Genomic DNA, 23,449 nt, shown 5'->3' with positions numbered 1-23,449 from the left:
ATGTGGGCATAAAATAAAAGAACCAGCCAACACCATAATCAAAAGTAATAAATATAAATGGCATGACATGAATACAACCTCATGGCAGGTATGGTTCTCCATGGGTGTGAAAATGTGTAAACTAAACACTCACTTTTAAACGTGCCAAAAACAGATCGAATACTTAATTCCCCAACCAAACAAATATTGTGACTGAGCTAGGCCTGGGCAATACATAAAAAACATTTCTGCTTGATTGATTTTGCTTTACAAATTAATTGAAACAAGAAAAACAAACAAAAAGTAAAAAACAAAACAAAATGTATATAACCACCTCCCCAGATCCAAACAATTACCATCTCTAACTGCCCCATTTGCCATCATGCAATTATCAGTCAACGACAACATATGGAAAATTACTAACAGCCTACAAATTAAGAATTATAAATGTCAAAATAATAATCATAATAAAGATTAATTAATTCCCTTTTTTCCCCAAAATAATGCTACCAAATGTGTGTTCTTATTGAATTTGTGTTTGTATTGCATTTTAATAGTTAACGCTGCCTGAAAATAAAATAGAACTCAATTTAAGGTTCAAGGTGAACATTTCTTGTATTATTTTATGATTATTTGCCTTTGTTTCTTTAATACAAAGATATATATTACTGGCCCTGCAGAATTGCGTTCACAATGCATGTTAACCGCAAACTGCTTCATGGAAATAAAACAAATTAAACTCACAGCACCTCCTGAGATGATCAGATATAATTTGCAGTATTATAGACAACAAGCAAACAGTTTTCAGATGAATGAAACAGAGAAAAAAGAATGAAAACTCTTTACATGCACTTGTTTCAAAAGACAGGCTCATGCTAAACGACTATGAGCAAACAGAGGATCAGATATGGGCATTGACTGCTTTTCTTTTGTCCGTTCTTAAAAAAATACAATAATGTGTGTTTCTTCACGTGCGTGTCTTTGTGTCTAACATCATGTATCACTCGGCGATGTCTTACAGGTCGCCCGTCTCTTGCGGGTAGATGAGCAAATTACCAGTGCATAAAATTCCTGCATTTGGATGAGGAGCTCGCAAACTAGATTCAGCCTTGTCGCATTTGGCAGGTGCTAGCCCGTTATAACCATCACTTTTGAATATACAACTCTATATACAATATTATTTTAACTATACTGTTTAATATATGACTTCCCAGATCCATGTGTGATGAGCAGGAGGGCATTGCCGGGCTGAGAGTATGCACTGCCGGCGCTGTCAATAATCATCGGGAGAGAGAGTTAAAGGGGAGCTGGAGATGCCAGTTCGGGAGAGAGAGACAAACGCGGTCACATGGTGTGTGCGTCTACGTGTTTTAAGTTCTTTTAAGTTCATTTCTGTCATTAAAGTTTACCTGTCCTGTCCCATCACCTCCTTGCTCATCCTTTACCCATTAAACTGGTGCCGAAAACCGGGAAGGGGTGGGATGTGCTATAGTGGAGTCCTCGCTGCTACCGTCTGCCAGAGGAGACGTGGCCGTCCGTTTTAACATGTATACACTGTTACATTGATTTGGGCTTGTTTTATTTGGGATCGTCAATGCCATTTTCCATTTTTTGTAAATATTTAATTAAGAAAAAACCAAAATGTGAGAAAACCCATTTGTATAAAACTAAAGAGCCATTTTTGTCACGTGCATGCTTACTGCATTGTGAAAATTACATATTGTCACGTACAGCAGATGATCCAAATTAAAATGTATGATCAAATAACCCTCACAGTGACATGAAATGTTAGCATGAGACAATTTATGTCTAATACCCTTTATTTCCAATTCAATAAAGCAGAACATCGGTATAAATGTCATACTTGGTGGTTCAAGTGAGTAACAAACATTATATATTACATTACATTATATTCAAGATAGATATTTACATACGTTATAATGTATATTATTCATATAATGATATATATTATGATATATATATACACTCACCTAAAGGATTATTAGGAACACCAGTTCAATTTCTCATTAATGCAATTATCTAATCAACCAATCACATGGCAGTTGCTTCAATGCATTTAGGGGTGTGGTCCTGGTCAAGACAATCTCCTGAACTCCAAACTGAATGTCAGAATGGGAAAGAAAGGTGATTTAAGCAATTTTGAGCGTGGCGTGGTTGTTGGTGCCAGACGGGCGGTCTGAGTATTTCACAATCTGCTCAGTTACTGGGATTTTCACGCACAACCATTTCTAGGGTTTACAAAGAATGGTGTGAAAAGGAAAAACATCCAGTATGCGGCAGTCCTGTGGGCTGAAAATGCCTTGTTGATGCTAGAGGTCAGAGGAGAATGGGCCGACTGATTCAAGCTGATAGAAGAGCAACTTTGCCTGAAATAACCACTTGTTACAACCGAGGTATGCAGCAAAGCATTTGTGAAGCCACAACACACACAACCTTGAGGCGGATGGGCTACAACAGCAGAAGACCCCACCGGGTACCACTCATCTCCACTACAAATAGGAAAAAAGAGGCTACAATTTGCAAGAGCTCACCAAAATCGGACAGTTGAAGACTGGAAAAATGTTGCCTGGTCTGATGAGTCTCGATTTCTGTTGAGACATTCAGATGGTAGAGTCAGAATTTGGCATAAACAGAATGAGAACATGGATCCATCATGCCTTGTTACCACTGTGCAGGCTGGTGGTGGTGGTGTAATGGTGTGGGGGATGTTTTCTTGGCACACTTTAGGCCCCTTAGTGCCAATTGGGCATCGTTTAAATGCTACGGCCGCCCTGAGCATTGTTTCTGACCATGTCCATCCCTTTATGGCCACCATGTACCCATCCTCTGATGGCTACTTCCAGCAGGATAATGCACCATGTCACAAAGCTCGAATCATTTCAAATTGGTTTCTTGAACATGACAATGAGTCACTGAGGCATCTTTGGGATGTGGTGGAACGGGAGCTTCGTGCCCTGGATGTGCATCCCACAAATCTCCATCAACTGCAAGATGCTATCCTATCAATATGGGCCAACATTTCTAAAGAATGCTTTCAGCACCTTGTTGAATCAATGCCACGTAGAATTAAGGCAGTTCTGAAGGCGAAAGGGAGTCAAACACAGTATTAGTATGGTGTTCCTAATAATCCTTTAGGTGAGTGTATATGTATACTGATTCACATGGCAGAGAAAATACATGTATAAGTTAGATGGAGAGATTAAGAAGAGATGTAACAGGTGTTTAAGTGTTTCTCTTAGTAGTTCTGGTAGCTACAAATAAATTTTTGCTATTGCTGCCCTTCTTGTGAATTTGCTTTATTATGGGTGAGCGCCATGATATGAAAGGTGTCAAAACTAGACAGCTACAACCTTGCACGTTGCGCACCGCAACACTGACAGCTTTGTTGAATATAAACAGGAGGGATCGCTCGCTTACAGAAGCACTGTATAATGGCATCTGTAACATCATAAGTTCAGTAAATATGCGACAACACACACTCAAACCAAACTCAATCGGTCAATGAGCTGTTGAATGCTGGCTGAACGAGAGAGAGCCATTTTGAGATTATTGCCATTAGTGGGGAACCATGACCAAATGCGGAAGAGCTGTTTACTAACATTACAGTTTAATTAGATTTTTTATTCAATTTGTTTATCTGTATGGATTGTTTTATATGTTAAAGCAGGGCTCGACAATAAAGACTGTCCGATGGCCCGGGGCTAGTGAGGCTTTATTTTTTTTTTAAGTATCCCAAAACATTCCAGTTCACAATCACAGTACACAAAATTCCCAAATTTTTGTCTTTTTAATATGTTCTACACTTTGGAATAGTGTTGTCACGGTACCAAAATTTTAGTAGTCGGTACGATACCAGTTAAATGTCACGGTTCGAGATACCAATTTCGATACCACAGCAAAAACATGCTAATATGATAATGTGCTTTTGAACACACCAGTTTAGTTATTTTTTATTATTTTAATAATATAGGTTAATTATTATTTTCCAGAATTTTTTTTAAAGTTTAATTTAATTTCATCATCAAAATGGTGTCTAATCAATACATTCTTAATTTTATCAAGTGAACATAAAACGTTTTAACGTGTCATTGCTTATTTTTTTGCCAAATCTTTATTCAACAGATGTCTTGCTTGTGATACTTTAATTATTATAATAATTATCATAATAATGTTTAATAAAAATATATTACAACTTTATAGTAAAATGTTATATTCTCTATAATAATAAATAGAGAATATAACATTTTACTATAAAGTTGTAATATATTTTTATTACATTTCAGGCATCTAGATTTTATTTTGAATCGTGCTTTTATTATGATGTGTGTTTTGCCATATGCTTCACTTTTCTGGATAAACAGTTTGCGACACTGCAGTGTGATCATTGAAGACTTTTAACCAATTTCTTTACACTTGCCTTGAAGTTCGACGAATAAAAAGAGCCAAATAATCACACATGTTTGCTGTTTTAAGCATCTCCTCTATTCTAACTCAAAATTTAAGATCTTTGCAAACATAATTTAAGACCTCTTGTATTTTAAGAAATGTAAGACTTGTGGCCAAAAATGTTAGACTTTTTATGGACCAGTGGTTACCCTGTAGTTGTTTTTATTTGTTTATTTATTTTACTAATAAATTAAAGCAGCTCAGTTTTAAAGGGTTAAAACTCAAAAGGTCAAAATATCAGGCACAATTAGGCTAGCTTTGAATTATCGATGCATTCCTGGTGGTAGCCCAAATTAGGTCTGAAAGATGCTAAAGGTAATTTATTCAGTGAGTAATGGCTTAAATAATGACATTTCTAGATACAAATGTGCTTTTTTTTTTTTTTTTACACTTTTAGAGCAGGGGTAAGCAAACTTTTTGACACTCTGTGCCATTTTTAATTTTCCTTGTAAATAACTGTGCTGAACAACCCCCAATATGCAAGTACTTTATATAAGAATAGCCTAACATAACTTGTTTCAAAAGTCCACTTGTGAAATTGCAACATATTTTTCTTATTTAACGGTTTAATTACAAATCATACTATTAGCAAAACCGCTTGAGTGGAAAGTTATGAATACCAGATTAGCATGCCACATGCAGGTGCAAGGGACTTTATAGAAATAATACTATGTCTCACTGTTGATCGAGTGCTAGCATTTAGCCTCAACGTGCCAGCCGGCAGCTGTTGGTCACTTAAAAAGCAGGGCTCGACATTAAACATTGTAATATGCTTGTCCTCTGGACAAGTGGTCATTCACTTGTCCGAGTAAAAAAAAGTTACTTGTTCGGATTGAAAAAAGGACATTTACATGTTCAAGTAACATGTCAAAGTTTATGTTGTATATTTTTCTAAACTTATGAACAATGCCCAACCTAATGGTGTACCTAAGCAATCAACTCAATTCTGTGCGACAGAAATGTAAACTGCACCAGGTAGGGGAGGAGGATATTGACATATGATAATTATTTTATGTTACATATGGTAGTCAAATAAAGAAAAGCCTCCATTGCCATCATTAACAGCAGGGGTGCTCACACTTCTATGGAATGAGATCTACTTTTTCATCATGTTATTACAACAAGAGTTTACCATGTACAATAAAGGCTATACATTATCACAATACCAGACTTTCAGTAGTCGGTCATGAAATTGAATGATTCTCAATACAGCTTCAAAACCACAACAAATAACACCACAACTAATATGTTAATTATGGAAGAATGTTTTCAAGTAATCATTCAAGACTAGAAAATAGTCAGTAATACAATAACATTAAAAAGCAGCACTGAATAGAAATAGATGAAAAATAATAGAACAAAAAATAATAATAAAGAAAATTATGTGCTATTTTAACAGCTTTAAATGTTTTTAACAGCAGTATCAAGTATTCAAGTAAACATTCAGAATGAAATGCAACATAAAACTACTACAGTTCTTCACTGTATGATTAAAATACATCAATTATTTTTTTAAAGCTACTAAAGTTATTCAGTCAGGAGCAGTGAGTGTTTTCTGTTTATTATTATAATGACACGTTAGACAGTAGCAGGTCTATTAGCTTACATTTATACTTACAAGTCCGACATTTTAATACAAATCTGCTTTTTCCTCCACACTTTAGTCATCCCTCTCTGTGTTTACATGAATACCTCAACAAGACGGGCATTTTGGCCAAATTGTGAAATGTATTTGATCATTCAGGTGTGCATTAACGAGAGCATTTTCAGAACACGTTCAGCAAACACACATAAGCCACCTGTCAATCAAAGAGGATGCAGCTGTTACTAAATCGCTTGTTAATTATTAAATTGCGTGCTCTTGATTACTTTCAACAGCAGAATAAGAATATTAACTTTCTAATAAGTAACACAGGTCTAGGCGATCACAAATATCGCTGGTTATTTGTTTTTGTTATTGTTATTGAGGTTTTAATCAGTCTGCTTGTCCAGTCAGGCTAGTAAAATTCTCTTTCACTTGACCCTTCAAAAATCCACTTGTCCCAAATGCAAACAAATATAGTTGATTACGACAATAATTTTAAATCTATTCGTGTTGTGTGCGTTCATGTGCAGTTTTGTCAGACATTATCTTGTGAGTTATTAAATATGTTTTTAGAACACGCAAAACCAGTCTGTCTCATGCTGCTATTAACATGTTCTGTTTCTGACAAGTTCGCTGCACCGCATGCATCAAATAACCCAGCACGAGACTCTTTTGAACCAGATCTTTTTCATGAATCACCTGAAAAGAACTGAGGGTTTGGACTCAGGAGCTCAGGTTAGCAGTTTGAAATCAGATTTACTTTCTCAGCGAATCAGCCGTCAGTGAGCTCACAACTGGGAGCGCACAAACAAAAAAAAAAAAAAAAAAAAAAAAAAAGAGTCCCATGTGTATTTCGGGCTTCTTTATAATTAAAAGACCCGTATTGTGAACCACTTTTTCATCTTCTGGTAATTATTGATTGGGATTGAAGTAGCACTATAATCTGCATCTGGGATTTCATTCAATTTACACTCTTGTAGTATCTGTGTCTGGGCCATTCGGTAACAGTTAAGAAAGACTAAGGCGATATTTTAAAACTATTAAAAATGATATATAATCAAGCTTTTGACACATAGGACTATTGAGGGACTTGTACACAACTATTACACAAGGTGCAAACATTCATTTATGCTCAGAAAGACAACACACTACACTGTAACTGATTTTTGTAATTTGAACAGTATTTTACTGTTATACGTACACCAAGATACTGTAAAATGTGTATACAGTACATTACTGTAAATAGCAAAGGATTATGGGAAAATATATGGTCATTACTGTAATTCTTCTGTACTGTAAATCCATTTACAGTAGTGAACCTACCCACAAAAAAACTGACCAATGGCAAGAGAGATTTATTTTCAAATATTTTTTCCATACTTTTTGGTGAAAGTGAGATAAAGGACAACTGGGAATGTAATTTTACAACGGTGATTCATCAAAAAGGTTAGTATATTGTTTGTATTATTATATTTAATTATATAAAACAGAGACATTTTCAAATGTATTGATTTGGAATGTTTACAGCATACTAACGTGCGTCACCTGATTAAAGAAAGTTTTATTAACAGTAACTTGTCTTATGGCGCCCGTTTTTTTGGCTGTTGGCTAGGAGTTGTCGGTGATTGGCGTCATAACGGTGATATTATCAACTTGTGAATATGTTAATATCAATTAAATTAGCTGAAGAAACCCTTAGTTAAACAGAGAAACACAACTTTTGTGTGTTCCTCTGCCGCTTTATCGTTAGCTAACCAGGAGGAGGAGTGTTGAACTCAACGCAAATATCTAATGTGAAACACTAAAGAGTGTTAGGCTACACCGATTAAATCAGCAGCTTCTCATAACATTATGTCTCGTGGTTGATATTTATCGAGCAACTAGTTAGTGGTTACTGTAAAAATGACCACGCGATTTGTGTGCAAACAATGTAATTTTATCTGTGTGAACGCTTTCCTGGTTTTATCACCATATCAAAATACAAACCTGACTAATTGTAGTTCTCTTACGAGAGGTTCTCTCGTATTGCGTAAGCTAGCTTACGCTACGGGAAAGATTCATCTTTTCTGAGATACTGAAGCCAAAAAATTATCCTTAATTTTTGTATCCATTGTCAACGCAGTGCGGCAGCTGCAGACCTTCAGCGGGCTAGCTAGCGAGCTCATAGGTTGCTCTGCGGCAACTGCTGCAGCCTATAGACGAGCTTGGGCGAACTTCGCATCCAATGAGAGGCGTCCGGCGCTCACTGCATCAAAGCCCGCCAAAATGGGCGTGACTAGAGTGCATATAAGCGTAGTTCAGTAGGCTGGAACCCTGATTTTCATCTCTTCAGCGAAGCTCTTTGCATCGCTGACCTGGAAGCCGCGTCGCCGTTCGAGGGGCATCAAGCAAGCGTGGACAGTGCTAGAAGAAGCCGGCCGTCTCAGCCACCTTCAGCCATCCTGCGAGCTACGCCATCCGGCGGCGTATCCTTTTATTCAGCAAGCTAGTTCTCACGAACTATTCACAAAAAGTACTGGCGTCTTTTTCAAGATGCCTCGCTCCACTTGCGCCTCATGTCGCGCCCTTCTCAGCACAGGAGACCGCCACATCATCTGCGCTCTCTGCCTGGGACTGGGGCACGCAGAGCTCGCCCTCACTGAGGCGGATCGCGATTCTGCGAGGAGCTACCGATGTCGACCCTGCGGGCTCGACTCGAAGCGCTCAAAGCAGAAACCGCCGCGCCGCCTTACCTTCAGCCGCGCAGGAAGAAGCGCCGCTCACAAAGGCTGCCGGAAACTGTGGTTAAAGCGACTGCCTCGCCGAGCGGCCGCACTGCTGCCATCTCGGATGACGAGGCGGAGAATAAGGGCCGCTGTTCCATCATGGCTTCGGACAGTGAGGAGTGGTCAGGCTCCCAAGCCTCCTCCTCGGCCCAGGAATCCAGCAGGACCCGCGCCGGAGTCGAAGGGGAGTTAACACGCCTCCTCACACAGGCCGTTGACCGCCTCGGGCTCGAGTGGTCACCGCCCCTGAGCAGGCACCCAACAGACTTCGGCGGCTGCTTTCTTCAAAGCCATCGCCGCTCTACACCCGCGGCCCGGGCCGCTCCCTTCCTGCCGGAATTACATACGGAGCTTGCAAAGTTGTGGAACGCTCCTTTTTCAGCCAGGACCCGTTCCCACGTCTCCACCTCTCTCACGTCGGTGGACGGCGCCACTGAGAGAGGCTACTCCTCCATCCCCCCGGTCGAGGACTCGGTAGCAGCACACCTTTGTCCGCCCTCTGCGAGATGGCGTTCCAAGCCTGTGCTCCCGTCTAAGGCCTGCAGAGCGACTTCTGCCTATGCTGGCCGTTTTACAGATCCTACAAGCAGACCTTCTTCGGGAGTGGGATGAGAAAGGCAGGCACCCAGAGGCTGTTACTGGTCTACGAAGCGCGACAGACCTCGCCCTTTCGCGCTACCAAAGCTGCAGCCCAAGCTCTAGGGAAGTGCATGGCCTCGCTGACTGTGACCGAGAGACACTTATGGCTAACACTAGCCGACATGGGAGAAGCAGAGCGCTCCACGTTCCTCAACGCACCGCTCTTTCCGACCGGTCTCTTCGGCTCCGCGGTGAGTGGCATTGTTGACCGCTTCTCAGAAGTCCAGAAAGCCACCCAAGCCATGAACCTCTTCCTGCCGCGTCGCACTAGCTTCTCTGCAGGCCGCTCACGTGATCAGCCTCCTGCTCGAGCCTCTTCACAGCGCCCAGTTCAACAAACTCAGACTTTTCAGCGTCGACAGGGCGGCCGCCCTCGATCGCGCTCGGACAGCCGGCGCAGACCGCCGCCCCCCCGCGGGCCTCAATTTAATGTAACGCTGAAACCAGAGCAACCGAAGTCTTCCTAACTTTGTTGAACAAACGACGGCTCAGTCCCGCCGCGGCCGGACCACCGTCAAAGTCAGTCCCCTTCTCTCAGGCTACTACAGTGGTGAATTTAGCAGCCAACAAGCCGGTGACACTGCCCGCTTGCCTGCACTCAAACGCCGTTTTCACGGCGACCCAAATAAATCTTGTAAAGAGCAAACATGTCTTATGTGTAGAAAGTGCCCACAACCCAGTGTTAGCCCCTACACACAAGCATAACACATCCGATGCCCCTATCAGAGCACGCTCTCATAAAGCGGTTATGAACCGCTCGGCGTCAGAGTCAATGAAAGCGCCCACAAATGCGTCGTGTGCGCCCATTCTCTGCCCGCTCTGTTACACGGCCAGCCCTATGTGTAGAAAATGTGCCCACAATCCAGTGTTCACTTCTGCACACAAGCACTGCATGTCTCGTGTCCCCACCAGAGCACGCTCACATAAAGCGATTACTGAACCGCTCGGCGTCAGAGTCAACGAAGCGCCCACAAATGCGTGCGCCCATTCTCTGCCCGCTCTGTTACACGGCCAGCAACCATTCCTCTGTGTGTAAGTCCCGTGCCCATGACTATGCTTGCGCATCACGTAACAGATGTGACTCTTTCCCCATTCATTCCAATCGGAAGTCACTCACAAAATAGCCTGTTCATGCTGTCTGCGAGCAATCATGCATGAACACACTAAACGCAGCTCACACATTTTGTTCAGCGCTCTGTGTCGCGACAATCAGAGCGAATTGGCCATTCACCCTCTAGCGTTACGCTTCAAAGCGTGGGAAGCTATTCCAGGGATATCCAAGTGGGTGTTAAGCACAATACAACAGGGCTATTTGCTACAGTTCGATCGCCGCCCTCCTCGCTTCAGAGCGTGGCTCGAAACCACTGTGAACACGGAAGCTTAGCGTGCATGCTTCGTTCAGAAATAGCAAGACTTCTGTGCAAAAGGGCCATAGAAAAAGTGCCACCCTCTCTGAGCGAGTCGGGGCTTTACAGCCGTTATTTTCTTGTTCCCAAGAAAGACGGCGGCCTCAGACCCATATTAGATCTCAGGGTTTTGAACAAGGTGCTTGCAAAAGACCGTTCAAAATGCTTACAATCAGGAAACTCCTGGCGCGTAATGCGCCAGGGGACTGGTTTATTTCTCTTGATCTGAAAGATGCATACTTTCAGATTCAGATAAATCCCGTCACAGGCCATTCTTGAGATTAGCCTTGACGGCCAGGTTTATCAATACACCGTCCTTCCGTTCGGCCTGTCCTTAGCACCCGTACTTTCACGAAGTGCATGGATGCGGCGCTCGCACCCCTGCTGAGTCAGGGTTTGCGAATTCTGAACTATTTGGACGACTGGCTGATTATGGCTCAGTCACATATGGAGCTTCTGTCTCACAGAGCAGTTCTCCTCAGCCATCTGAACAGTTTGGGTCTTGCAGTCAATTGGACCAAGAGCTCACTACAGCCCAGTCAGACCATTTCCTTCCTAGGAATAGAACTAGACTCCGTGGCAATGACGGCTCGCTTATCTACACAGCGCACGCCGTGTTCAGCGACTAGCCGCATCTTTTCAGATGAACAGCCTCACGCCTCTGAAGAAATTCCAGAGAGTGCTAGGTTACATGGCCTCAGCCGCAGCAGTACTTCAGCTGGGTTTACTGCACATGCGCCCGCTTCAGCATTGGCTAAACACCCACGCGTCTCGCCGGGCTTGGGCCACAGGCCGCCAGCCCATCAAGGTGACTCAGACCTGTATATCAGCTCTGCAGCCCTGGACAGTGGCCGAATGGTATCAGCGGGGAGTGACAATGGGAGCTGTATCTCGCCGAAAAGTCATCTCGACAGGCAGCGTCCAACACGGGTTGGGGCGCGGTCTCGCGAGGGCTCTCCGGTTTTCGGCCTATGGTCAGTTCAGGAAAAGCTCCTTCACATAAATTGTCTGGAAATGATAGCGGTCGAGTGCGCGCTCGTCGCTTTCTCCCGGTCATTCAGGGTCACCACGTCCTGGTCCATTCGGACAACAGATCTGTGGTATCCTACCTAAACCGTCAGGGCGGTGTCAGATCCAGGAACCTCTTCCATCTGACGAAACGCATACCGAGTTGGTCCCAGTGCCACCTGCGCTCGCTGAGGGCGACGCACGTGCCAGGCCACCTGAGCGGCGGCCCGGACAGACTGTCCAGAGACAATATTCCCCCAGGGGAATGGTCCCTGCACGCTCAAACAGTCCAGACGTTATGGCACCTATTCGGCAGAGCAGAGATAGACCTCTTTACGTCCAAAGAGAACTCTCACTGCCCAATATTTTTCTCGAAAAGTGAGGACGCGCTGGCCCAGGACTGGCCCAGGCGCCCGCTTACGCCTTCCCTCCCGTCTCGCTATTGCCACAGGTAATGCAGAGGATCAGGGAAGCGCGTCACTCGGTGCTCCTCATAGCCCCACGTTGGGAGAATCAGACATGGTTCCGGAGCTTACGCAGCTGTCACTGACAGCGCCGTGGCCCATCCCAGTGAGAGCAGATCTCCTCTCTCAAGCTCGCGGCACAATCTGGCATCCCCACCCAGAGGCTGGGGCTGCATGCGTGGGTGATCAGCGACTACCCGTCGCTCTGCCAGAAGGAGTAATAAACACCATCATACACGCTAGAGCCCCTTCCACGAGAAGACTCTATGCGTCAAAATGGTCTGTGTTCTCAAAATGGTGCACCGACAGAGACCTGGACCCGCGGACATGTGGGGTGTCTTCAGCTGCTCATATTTTTACAAGAGCTGCTGGATAAGGGCAGATCCCCATCCACGCTCAAAGTGTATGTGGCGGCCGTTGCGGCGTTCAGCTGAACCCCTGCACGGCCAGTCATGGGGTAAAAGCGAGCTGGTCATCCGCTTCCTCAGGGGAGCTAGAAGGATGAACCCTCGCGCCCCCATCGGTTCCTATCTGGGATCTTTCTATAGTTCTCGAAACTATGAAAGCCCCCTTTCGAACCACTTCAATCCGTGGATTTGAAATACCTTTCACTCAAAACCGTTTTCTGACTGCCCTGTCATCAGTCAAGCGTGTGGGAGACCTTCACGCGCTGTCTGTCAGCGCTGCGTGTCTTGAGTTTGGACCAAGTGACTCCAAGGTCATTTTAAAGCCTAGACACGGCTATGTTCCCAAGGTGATCGGTACTCCTTTCAGAGCACAGGTCATTTCCCTATCGGCGCTGCCAGCATCCGATAGCGAACGCAGCGCTAATCTCCTTTGCCCGGTCAGAGCACTGAGATTGTATACTGCGCGCTCCGCTGCTTTCAGGCGCTCTGAGCAGCTTTTCGTTTCGTTCGAGGGCGCACCAAAGGTCTCGCCGCCTTGAAACAGACACTATCTAGATGGATAGTGGAAGCTATTGCTGCTGCATACGCGTCAAAAGACCTGCCATGCCCGTTGGGCATTAGGGCTCACTCCACTAGAGGCATGGCATCCTCGTGGGCATGGTCCAGCGGGATTTCCATTCACGACATATGTGTGGCAGCGGGATGGACTTCCCCTCCACCTTTGTCAGATTTTACAATATGGAAGTGCCCGCTCTGCAGGCAAAACTACTAGCGGTTTAATACGCTACAGCTCCCCTGGTGAGCTGCACTGATGGGACACATTCCACACAGACCGGCACCGCCGCTCTGTCGATTCCCTTCCCACTATGTGCTTATGTATTACACAATCAATGACCTGCATTCTTGCCGGCCAAATATTATTTCCCCACTCATAAGGGCTCCCGGGTCCCCCTTAATTCCCTGGGGCTCATACAGTGGATGCTTGGCGCGCATGGCGTTGACAATGGGTTCCGTGGCGTAAGCTAGCTTACGCATATCTGAGAGAACCTCTCGTAAGAGAACGTATCGGTTACCTAACGTAACCTCGGTCCTCTCTAGATGAGGGAACGAGTATTGCGTAGCCGGCCGTGCTTTCAGCGCCACGGCGACTTTTCGTTTCAGTCAATGAAAACCAGGGTTCCAGCCTACGAACTACGCTTATATGCACTCTAGTCACGCCCATTTTGGCGGGCTTTGATGCAGTGAGCGCGGACGCCTCTCATTGGATGCTGAGTTCAGCCCAAGCTCGTCTATAGGCTGCAGCAGTTGCCACAGAGCAACCTATGAGCTCGCTAGCTAGCCCGCTCAAGGTCTGCAGCTGCCGCACAGCGTTGACAATGGATACAAAAATTAAGGATAAGTTTTTGGCTTCAATATCTCAGAAAAGATTAATCTTTCCCGTAGCGTAAGCTAGCTTACGCAATACTCGTTCCCTCATCTAGAGAGAACCGAGGTTATGTTAGGTAATCGATACGATTTGTCAACTTGACCTTGCAGTTTTTATTTATGATTACCACAATGACGTACTTCAGAGAGAGAGAGAGAGGATTCACTCTTTCTTTTGGCTGATGTAAGTATTAATGCTAATTTGAACAGCTGTTTCTAGAGTATACTGATTGTAATTAGGATCATTGTTTGAAATTTCAAAGACTATTCCTGTTTTGTATGTGTCATGCATTTGAGGGTACATTTTATTTGCATCATTCAAAAAAATCTAACTTTACAGGTAATAAGCCTGTAATAGAATTTAACTGTGAATTGCAAGATAGGCAGACATACTTGAGCTGGTCAAGGGGTTGTATCACAAGATATAACACATAGTGACATATAAGCATAACCTCTATAGAGGAGCCTATTAGAAAGTATTGTAAAGAAAGACACAAGTATGTTCTCTATATATTTAATGAATTTCTTCCTACTTTTTGTTAATTGCTGCACTTAGGTCACTGCAACTCCAGCAGATGTAGAGAGAAGCTTCACTGTTCCCAGCATCCCAAGGTGATTGCACTTGGTAAGGCTATGAAAATAATTTAATTAATTGATACTATGGCTGAGATTATGATCAGATGGTGGGTCTGTACAACACCAACTATAAGATCTTACGCATAGGCTGAACATAGCCTGTGACGATAATAAAAATCTGCTGTGATGGTGTTTGTTACAGGAGATTCTGTTCTCCAAGCAAAAACATGGATGCTAACTATGGAGGGCAGAGTCATCATCCAGCTGCAGGAGCTAACAGATTGTTCATCAGCATTTGCTGTCCTATTTGGCTGCTACTATGTAGTCAATGTGCAGTACCAGGAAGAGGCGGCCAGTACACTGGAGTTTATTCACAGGTTCGTACATCATTAAATACTTCAAAAGCAGCATAACACCAATTGTTAAATGACAGCGTGACAACAAATTGTGCAGAATTTATATTCCTAATTGGGGTTGGGGTCAATCCACTTTGATGTATATATTATTGATCAATATAATATAAATCCTGTGTAAGCGCATTGAGAGCAATGAAAAACTGTGGTCAAATTCCTTGTATGTGTACAAATACTTGGCCATTAAAGTTGATTCTTATTCTCATTTTGATATTAACCGTCAATTTAGTAGATGAGGGATGTGAAGTGTATTGGTGGGAAAATGGACAGTGATTTTGTTGTAATGCCAACCTGTCTAGGTTGAAAAAGGGCAGCTCAGTGGTAAGCATTTTTGCCTCGAAGTAAGAGCATCCTGGGTATCCATGTGCTGGCCAGCTAGCGCCTTTCTTTGAGTTTCCTCCCATTGCTATACTTTTTCCCACATGTATGTTAAGTTAATTAGTGAGTCTATAAATCTTTTTATATATTTTATTTTTCAAATGAGGGTTGCAGCATAAGTATTTTGTTGTAATGGTGATTTGAATGATTCAGTGATTTGAATGTCATGGATCATCAACTAATTATGCACTTTACCTGTAGGTATTCAGTACATATTGCTATTATTGGCCCCAAAGTGCATACATTACAGAGTTATGACAGTTGGAGAAACACTGGTTTGATAAATAATGTATTTTTTCTTGTGCTTGCAGGTTCATTCTGAGAATCAACCCTGATGGCACCAAATAGCAATCAAAGTCACACATCAGCCAAAAATCTGGATAGAGGATGCAAAGAAAAAGCATCAGTCTGAATCTCCCTGTGGCATCTCTCATCAGAGAAATTGTTGACTTTTATTGGCAAAATTACAAAAAAGTAACAACAAACAGATTTTTTTTATTGCATTTTGTTTGGGCTTGTATCACTTTGAAATTTTAGCTATGTTACATTACAGATACATAGGAACTTGTTTTACTAAGTAAATGTTCAACAAAGACAATAAATGTAAAATTATGTATATGAGTAATTTTGAATTTTTTGGGGGGACGGGGGGACGGGGGTGTTGCTACAATTAGATTTTCTTACAGGTGTAAAATATTAATACCAAAAAATACAAATTAAATCTTAACTAAATTACATTTAAATTCAATTAATTATAAATGAAAACACAGTACATATGCTGTAAATGAAAATATGGTACATATACTGTAAATGAAAATACAGTAATACTGTAAATGTAAATACAACAATCAGTAAGTTACTGTAAAATTTACAGCAAACTTTTTACAGTGTACTTATATGCACACTTTATGTAAATATCTGTAATGTAGATTCTGAAGAGAGTATATCAAATATTTGTATAAATTATGAAAGGGGTGTGAACATTGAGACAAAAGACAATGCAAACGTATCTTCTCAACTATGTTTACAGTTTATTAAACCTTTGATGAAAGGGTTATCAGCTGACTTCCTTTTCTTCAGCTTTCCATCTGGTTTCTGAACAGCAATCTAAATTGAGAAAATCTGTGATTTGGCTACTAAAAACAGCCATTTGGCTCCTTAATGTTTCAGTTTAGGAGCCAATCGCTCCTAAGTCTTTTTTTAAAAAAATGTCTGGAGTCCTGGTTAATGTCGAGCCCTGAAATAGTGTGGAAAAGTAGCATGAATATTCTTCAGAATTTCTCCTTTTGTGTTCCATGGAATAAAGTATATTTGTTTGAAATGAGTAACTGAATGGCCTAAAACACTTCCTGGCATGAGCCTTAATAAGCTTTAGGCAAACTTTGGGAGTACTAAAGGCAGCCTGCAAAAATGCTACACCTATAGTCCCATCCTGTTGGTGTCAGGAAGCAAATCACTGTGAATTGCAAAAGTTGTTAGTGCAAGCAGTGACTTTTTTTTCTTCCTGAAAACTCCTAATTCACTCGTCCTCTATGCAAATCATACAGATAAATGGAACTATTTATTTATATAGAAGAAATATTTGATGTATTTATTTATTTATTTTTGGCATTAAAATGCTTAGTGGTTTCTATTTTTCCACTAATTCACTGACATAATATTTCTGTTAACTCTGAATACGGCGCACAGTGGGAATTTTGCTAATCTAATCTATCTACCACATTAATCTAATAATCAATGGATGTTGTTATTAATAACTTTAGCACTGTATTACAGTCATATGAGGGCGTTGTGCCACATCATATCTTCTCGGCACTCAGAATCGATGCCGAATGTTAATAAGAAATTATCAAGATAGTAAAAAACAATAAATATAAATACAAATGTATGCTTGTACTAATGTTTTTATACTTGTTGGCAGTTTTTAGCAGTATTAATATTTTAATAATGAAAATATATATTAAAGGTTAAACATGACAAACAGAATGAAGATTAATTGTATATACCATTTTATAAGAATAACACGTATTATTTTTGTTATTATGATTATTATTATCTTACAGGTATGATAAGTCTACATGTGTGACGAAGTTGTGTCCGCGTCATCTCCAGCGTTCTCCACGATACTCTGTGTATATACGTCAGCATCCGAATTCACTCACTCATTTCGTTCACTCATTGCCTGATATAGGGCACTCGCACACATCCACTGTATAGGAAATAGTGAATCAGTGAACAAGTGAGCGACTTTGGAGGCAACTTTAGTCTGTGCACATTGTTGCCGCATATGCCTGCTGTTGACTGTACTAAAAGTGTCACAAAGCAGATGTAGTGTTCATGTGTCTAACGCGTTTGTATTCATTTTGCAGGCAGAAGAGTGCAGTTTGAAAGGCAATGCGGTCGATCGGGGGTGACCCGATCCGGAACATAAAAAAAATTAAGTATGCCTGGGCCTTTAGTCTGACATTAGCGGAGCCTTTTTTCTGAAACCAGCCTTCATAAAAGAACCTTCCTCTTTTACTCCCTAATCTTTAACACCGTCCCTCATTTAGTCTAAATTCTGCCATGCCTCTCAGATTCCCCTCCTCAGAGATAACTGTGCCGCACGAATGAAACATGTTGCCATGACAACAGATTTGTCAGTGCGCAGGAGGTCCCAAGGCCTGAGAACCAAAAGAGGAAAGCACAAAGTGTCTCTCTCTCTCTCTCTCTCTCTCTCACACACTCACACTCACACTCACGAGAAGCTACATGGGGGTCCTCACCCGTGTTGGCCAGTCAGTACAGGATTAACACTCCAGATTGAAGCAGGGTCTCCTCACTTCTCGTCTGTCATGACCCGTCTGCCTCTTTTCCCTGAGTAATAAAAGTCTCTCTCTTTTGACCCCCTCCTGAAATGAACAGAAATTATGAGATTCACAGAGATGCCAGGTGTCAGTATAACTTTATGACTTTATGTTGGAAGGGAGGCATGAACTTTGATATAGACAAATCAACAACAGCCAATCAGATAAAAAAAAAAAAAAAAAAAATTATTCACTGTATGCAAGCTATTTGATCTTACCAAGTCCTTCAAATCACATTGGCTACAAAGTACATTATCTTTGTAGAGATATGGTGAGTTTACCTAAACTAAAATGTGTAATTTTGTACTCGCCTTCATGTTGTTCCAAAAATGTATGACTTAATTTCTTCTGTGGAACACAAAAGGGGATGTTTTGCAGAATGTTAGGGACTGACATCCTCAGCCATCATTCACTTTTATTGTATAGGAAGAAAGATGCAATGAAAGTGAATGGTGACAAGAGGCAATCATTCTGTCAAACATCTCCTTATTTTTTTTTCCACACAAGACAAAAAAAAATAAAAAAAAATGACAGAATAACTTAAGTGCATATGACAATTTGAATTTATGAGTGAAACATCATTAAAACATTAAAACATCTGAAAGTGCACTGTAGACACTTACAACAACAGCTTGCACACTATAGTGTTTATAGTTCCCTTGAATGCTTATTTTCTAAGTCCCATAGACGTCTGAGGTCATTCTGGTGTAGTGACCAAGCAACAATCCCATAATGCACGAGGGAGGAATGCAAAACAGCCTGGGAATGTTATTCCTCTGAAGACCAGACCATTATAAGTGACCTATTGTGAGTGAATGCATTTGTGTGTATTCTCACGAGACCTCAATTCCTGATTATTGTAAACTTGAAGTCTAGGTTAAATGAAGACATAAAGAACTAGTGATTAAAAAACAAATGTAATAAACACATGGATGTCATTTGCGCATTACCAATCACATTTTCTCACATAAGACCCAATCAAACCAATTGTACATACAGTACACAGTGAATATGGCAATTACTCAGTGCATGTGAAGTGCTTTTACTTTGAAGATGCACTCACGCTTTCATGCTGATCCAGCGAGCGCAGCAATCTCCTGAGAATTTAAATGCCGTGGATCACCTGCTTGTATTATCATGGACTGACCATCATGATTTGTGAATTATTAGAGGAGCATTTGATCCTGAAGATTTTGATTCTGGGTGGACAGGAAGAAAATGCTGGATTTCGTGAGGTTTATGAATTACATTATGTTTAAACAAGATATACATATTTGCAGATGGTATATGATAGAAGTTTATTGATATTTGTCTTTTTATCACTAGAAAAGTTACAGGGAACTGTTGAGGTTAGAGATAGAAACCAGAGCGCACTTTAACACATTGTGGCTCTGATGTGCGGACCGTTTAATTGAGACAGTGTTGCACACCATCTATTATTAAAAGTTACTCTTCAAATTACCTCAATGGCCAATAAGCCATCTGAAAAATTAGCTAAAAAGCCAAAACAAATCATAAGAAAAAAAATAACTAAACATTTAATTGACATATTTTAATTAACTTAAATATTTTTATGACCAGTAAAAATACTTAATTTCACTGGCAGATGAGGCAAAAATGTTGGATCCTGGTGCTGTGAAATGAGGCCTTAGATAAATGTTGTTTTAAACGTTCTGCACATATATGAACACAAACACACGCACAAACACGGAACATCTCAAGGATGTTTCCCCTTCCCCCTCCCTCATGACACATCATGTAGTCGAGAGCCTAAAGACTGAAAAACATATAAATAGAGCCACAAACCATCTGCTGCTCAAGAGCTTATGTAGCCTATTTCAAACCCCCCTGTCCCATTCAACGGTGGGCTGGCTGGGGCTCAACTACAGCACTGCCTAGCACGCTAAGCCTCTGGCCCTCTTATGCTGGAAATAGGGACAGCTGGGCTCTTTCTGTAGATTCAGCCCTTTACACTGATCTAGGATCAGATCCAAACTTTAATGCTTACTGGCTAAAGAGTGAAGCTGATTTCAGATCAGCACCGAAGGGAAGGCTATTATCTCCCAATGCAGCAGAATAGGGATGAGTTGGGGTGGATTAAGATGAGCAGGTTCATGGTTCAATGCAGGTGTTTCGAGCCAGAGCAGAACAGGTGCAGCATGGCTGGCCCTGAGGCTGTGGGCGTCACCTCACCATGGCAGCCAATGGGACGCGACTATGAGTGGGCGCTGTGTCAATAACTGATGTTTTTTCCTTCCACCTGAGGAACAGTCCACAGATACTGCAGTGAAAACATGCTGCACAATACAAATGACGTGCTCTCAACAGCTGCATTCCTGGTAGCTTCAGTAGTTTCAATGTAAATAAAAAGCGAAACTCGAAAAGTAGTGTTGAAAAAGTTATCAGATAAATATGGATCTGATCAAGAACAAACTATGTTGAAGTTCCACTTTACACATGTCTACAGCCACTTTGACCCATCTAATTCTCACTAAAATCACAAAGTTAAAGCCATATGATATTCTTAAACCGTTAACAAAATCAAAGCTATTAAATCACAATACCACGGCTCTCAAGAGTTTACTCAAAGAAACAAAGCTCCACTTAAAGCACAAAATAACAGATTTTATTTTTTCATTTCATGTGAAAGAAGATTTGTCCTTGAGCTGACAACATCAGCCCTGCACAAGATGAACCGGTTATAATGAGAGACAAGAAACGGCTCGTTCTGAGGAGTGGCAGCAAGGAAAACACAATAGTAACGGAACTCTGGGAACTCCCTACATCATACAGCTCCATAAAGTGTTTATATGTATACAGTATATAGCATCATTATATATAAAATATCTGTGGTTCATCAATAAACCGAACCTTTCCACTGAAAAAGCCAAATTGACTTGACACTTCACATGTAGCAGTCACTCTTATCAGAGAGCTGGTAAATGCATAAGGCAAAAGTCATTCAAACAAAATGGCAAACAAAAGAAATTTGGACAGACATCATGGAGGAGAGAAGCTGGACAGGCTGACACTTCAAAGGCTGTCACTGCGGAGGAGAAACAGACCAGGATCGTTATCTTCTCAAAAGCTCCAGCTGAACATTCCAACACCCAAAGCTTACGTACCAAGAAAATTCCAGATTCCATGCTCCTAAGAATCGGGGCACGTACCACCGAGTACCAGGAGGGAGAGCAATGCCAGAGAGAGAGAGAGAGTGGAAATGACAGGGAAAGATATAAACAGAGGTAAAATTTGTGGAAAATGTATCTTAAAAAGCTAAAATTGTACCAATGAGGGTATGTAGGCATGGTTAAGTCTGACGCAGGCAAGCACTATCGTTAACAAAAAGCTGGGATAATAACTTTTGGCTTTTGCTTTGGTGGCAAAAATTTACAGAAACAGTTTTGAGTTTGGGAAGAGAGAAATAAAATAGCACAAGACCTTCATCTTATGCTGTTGATGTGTTTTCAAAGCTATTAATAAGTAAAACATTCTACTTGCCTTCAAATGAATAACTTACAATGCAGACAATCAGAGCTGAAAGTCATGTTCATCTTAGCATGCAACTATGCACAGAGAATAAAATATTCAAGAAGCCGATAGGTGAAACTAATAGGTGTATATTCTTAGGTCCACCACTTATATTTTAAAACATCAACCTGCCGGTTCAAAAAACTGCCAATTATAACCTACTCCTGCCAGTGTGTGTGTTTATATACATATACATATTAGTCAAATTAGAATGGTATCTTTGTTTTACCGGCAATATGCGTCATGTATAGAAAGAATGCCCACTAGCAATGTACAGTGCAGGGACTAGCGACATCAAGTGTTGCTGCAATTGTGAATGAGGTTTTAAAAAAATGTATCTGTTTAGTGACTGTTGGATATGACCCTAACCAGCCTAATACAAGGCTTCCTTAAATCCTGAATAGTCAATCAGACAATTCACTGACTAATCTATTTTGTAGACCTCTATGTAGTTTTGTACATCCCTAGTAATAACATACAATCAGCAGCACGGCCGTATATGAAAAGCAGCTGTTAAATGCATGCATTGTTTAAAGTGTGCTGCTGATATACTGCAATTTACAGCACTGAAGGCCAACTAGATACAGTGCTGGGGATCAGTGGATGAGCCTTCACTGGTTGTTGCACTCAGACCAGCCAGTTGTAACTAACAGAGTTTTCAGTTCAGTCATTAAGGGAAGTTCAGTCATTAGTTTGAACACTCAGGGGCCAATATGTTGTTATTGTCCTTTACAGGCCCCCTGAAAACAAGCAGGAAAATCCAGGTCTAAGCAGAACAGGAGGCCCCAGTCATTTTGGATGGAGTCACTAGGAGAGTTGGCGGACAGTGCAGGCTTGTTATTTCCTAACCACGGTGGTCCATCAGGACATCAGAGCTGGCACATATTGAGAATTCCTCAGGGGGACAGAAATGGGTCACTGAGAACATATGGGTCCTGCACATTCCTGTCCCAAGTCCCAGAACCTTTCCGCACCACTGTCCATGTGATAAGGCCTGTCTACAAGTTCATACTTGGGATGGGCATGAGTACTGAAGTACTTGGATGTGACAGCAATGATCGATCATGAAAATGATGATTGATGGTGATCATGCATGATGTGACTTTTCACTTAATTCATAATTCAGTAAATATTACCTGACAACTAAACACAAATGTGTCAAAAGGAGGAGTTTATTTTTAATTTTGAGACCGATTAAGTTGTGATTTTGAGGGATACATTGATTTGAGAGGTCTCATAGCAACCAAAATGATATGCGACACTGCAATGCTATTGTTACGATAATCAAAAGTGCGCGTAATTAACAGTGTTTTGAACACCTATCTCAGCAAAACGTTTGTTAAATAAATTTTATTCTCATTTAAATGTAAGAACTTTGACTCGTTAAAAGTTATTTAATCAAATGTAATGTTTGTCACTGACTGAAACTTTCCTGCCCTAGGTGGCAAAATGTTTGCATGACGTAACACACCTGCATCTCGATGAAATGGGAGTTGAAGATTTCCTCACGAGTTTCCAAATTAGAAGTCTGACATAATGTGCCATTCCATTGCACTTTCC

The 23,449-nt window shown here is 41.5% G+C and overlaps 1 protein-coding gene across 1 annotated transcript in view; it reads right to left on the bottom strand.

The window, feature by feature from the left end:
* The window catches only part of LOC127662563 (protein PALS1), a 67,109-nt gene that overhangs the window by 27,296 nt on the left and 16,364 nt on the right, over window positions 1-23,449 (bottom strand). The window contains exon 2 of the mRNA XM_052153807.1: window positions 18,278-18,403. The gene's annotated coding sequence lies outside the window, so the exon portion shown is untranslated. The remainder of the gene's footprint in view (window positions 1-18,277; window positions 18,404-23,449) is intronic.

Source organism: Xyrauchen texanus, chromosome 22, assembly GCF_025860055.1.
Source record: "Xyrauchen texanus isolate HMW12.3.18 chromosome 22, RBS_HiC_50CHRs, whole genome shotgun sequence".
NCBI lineage: Eukaryota > Metazoa > Chordata > Actinopteri > Cypriniformes > Catostomidae > Xyrauchen > Xyrauchen texanus.
Note: the sequence above shows the minus strand (reverse complement) of the source record. Positions and strands in the feature narration are given on the sequence as shown.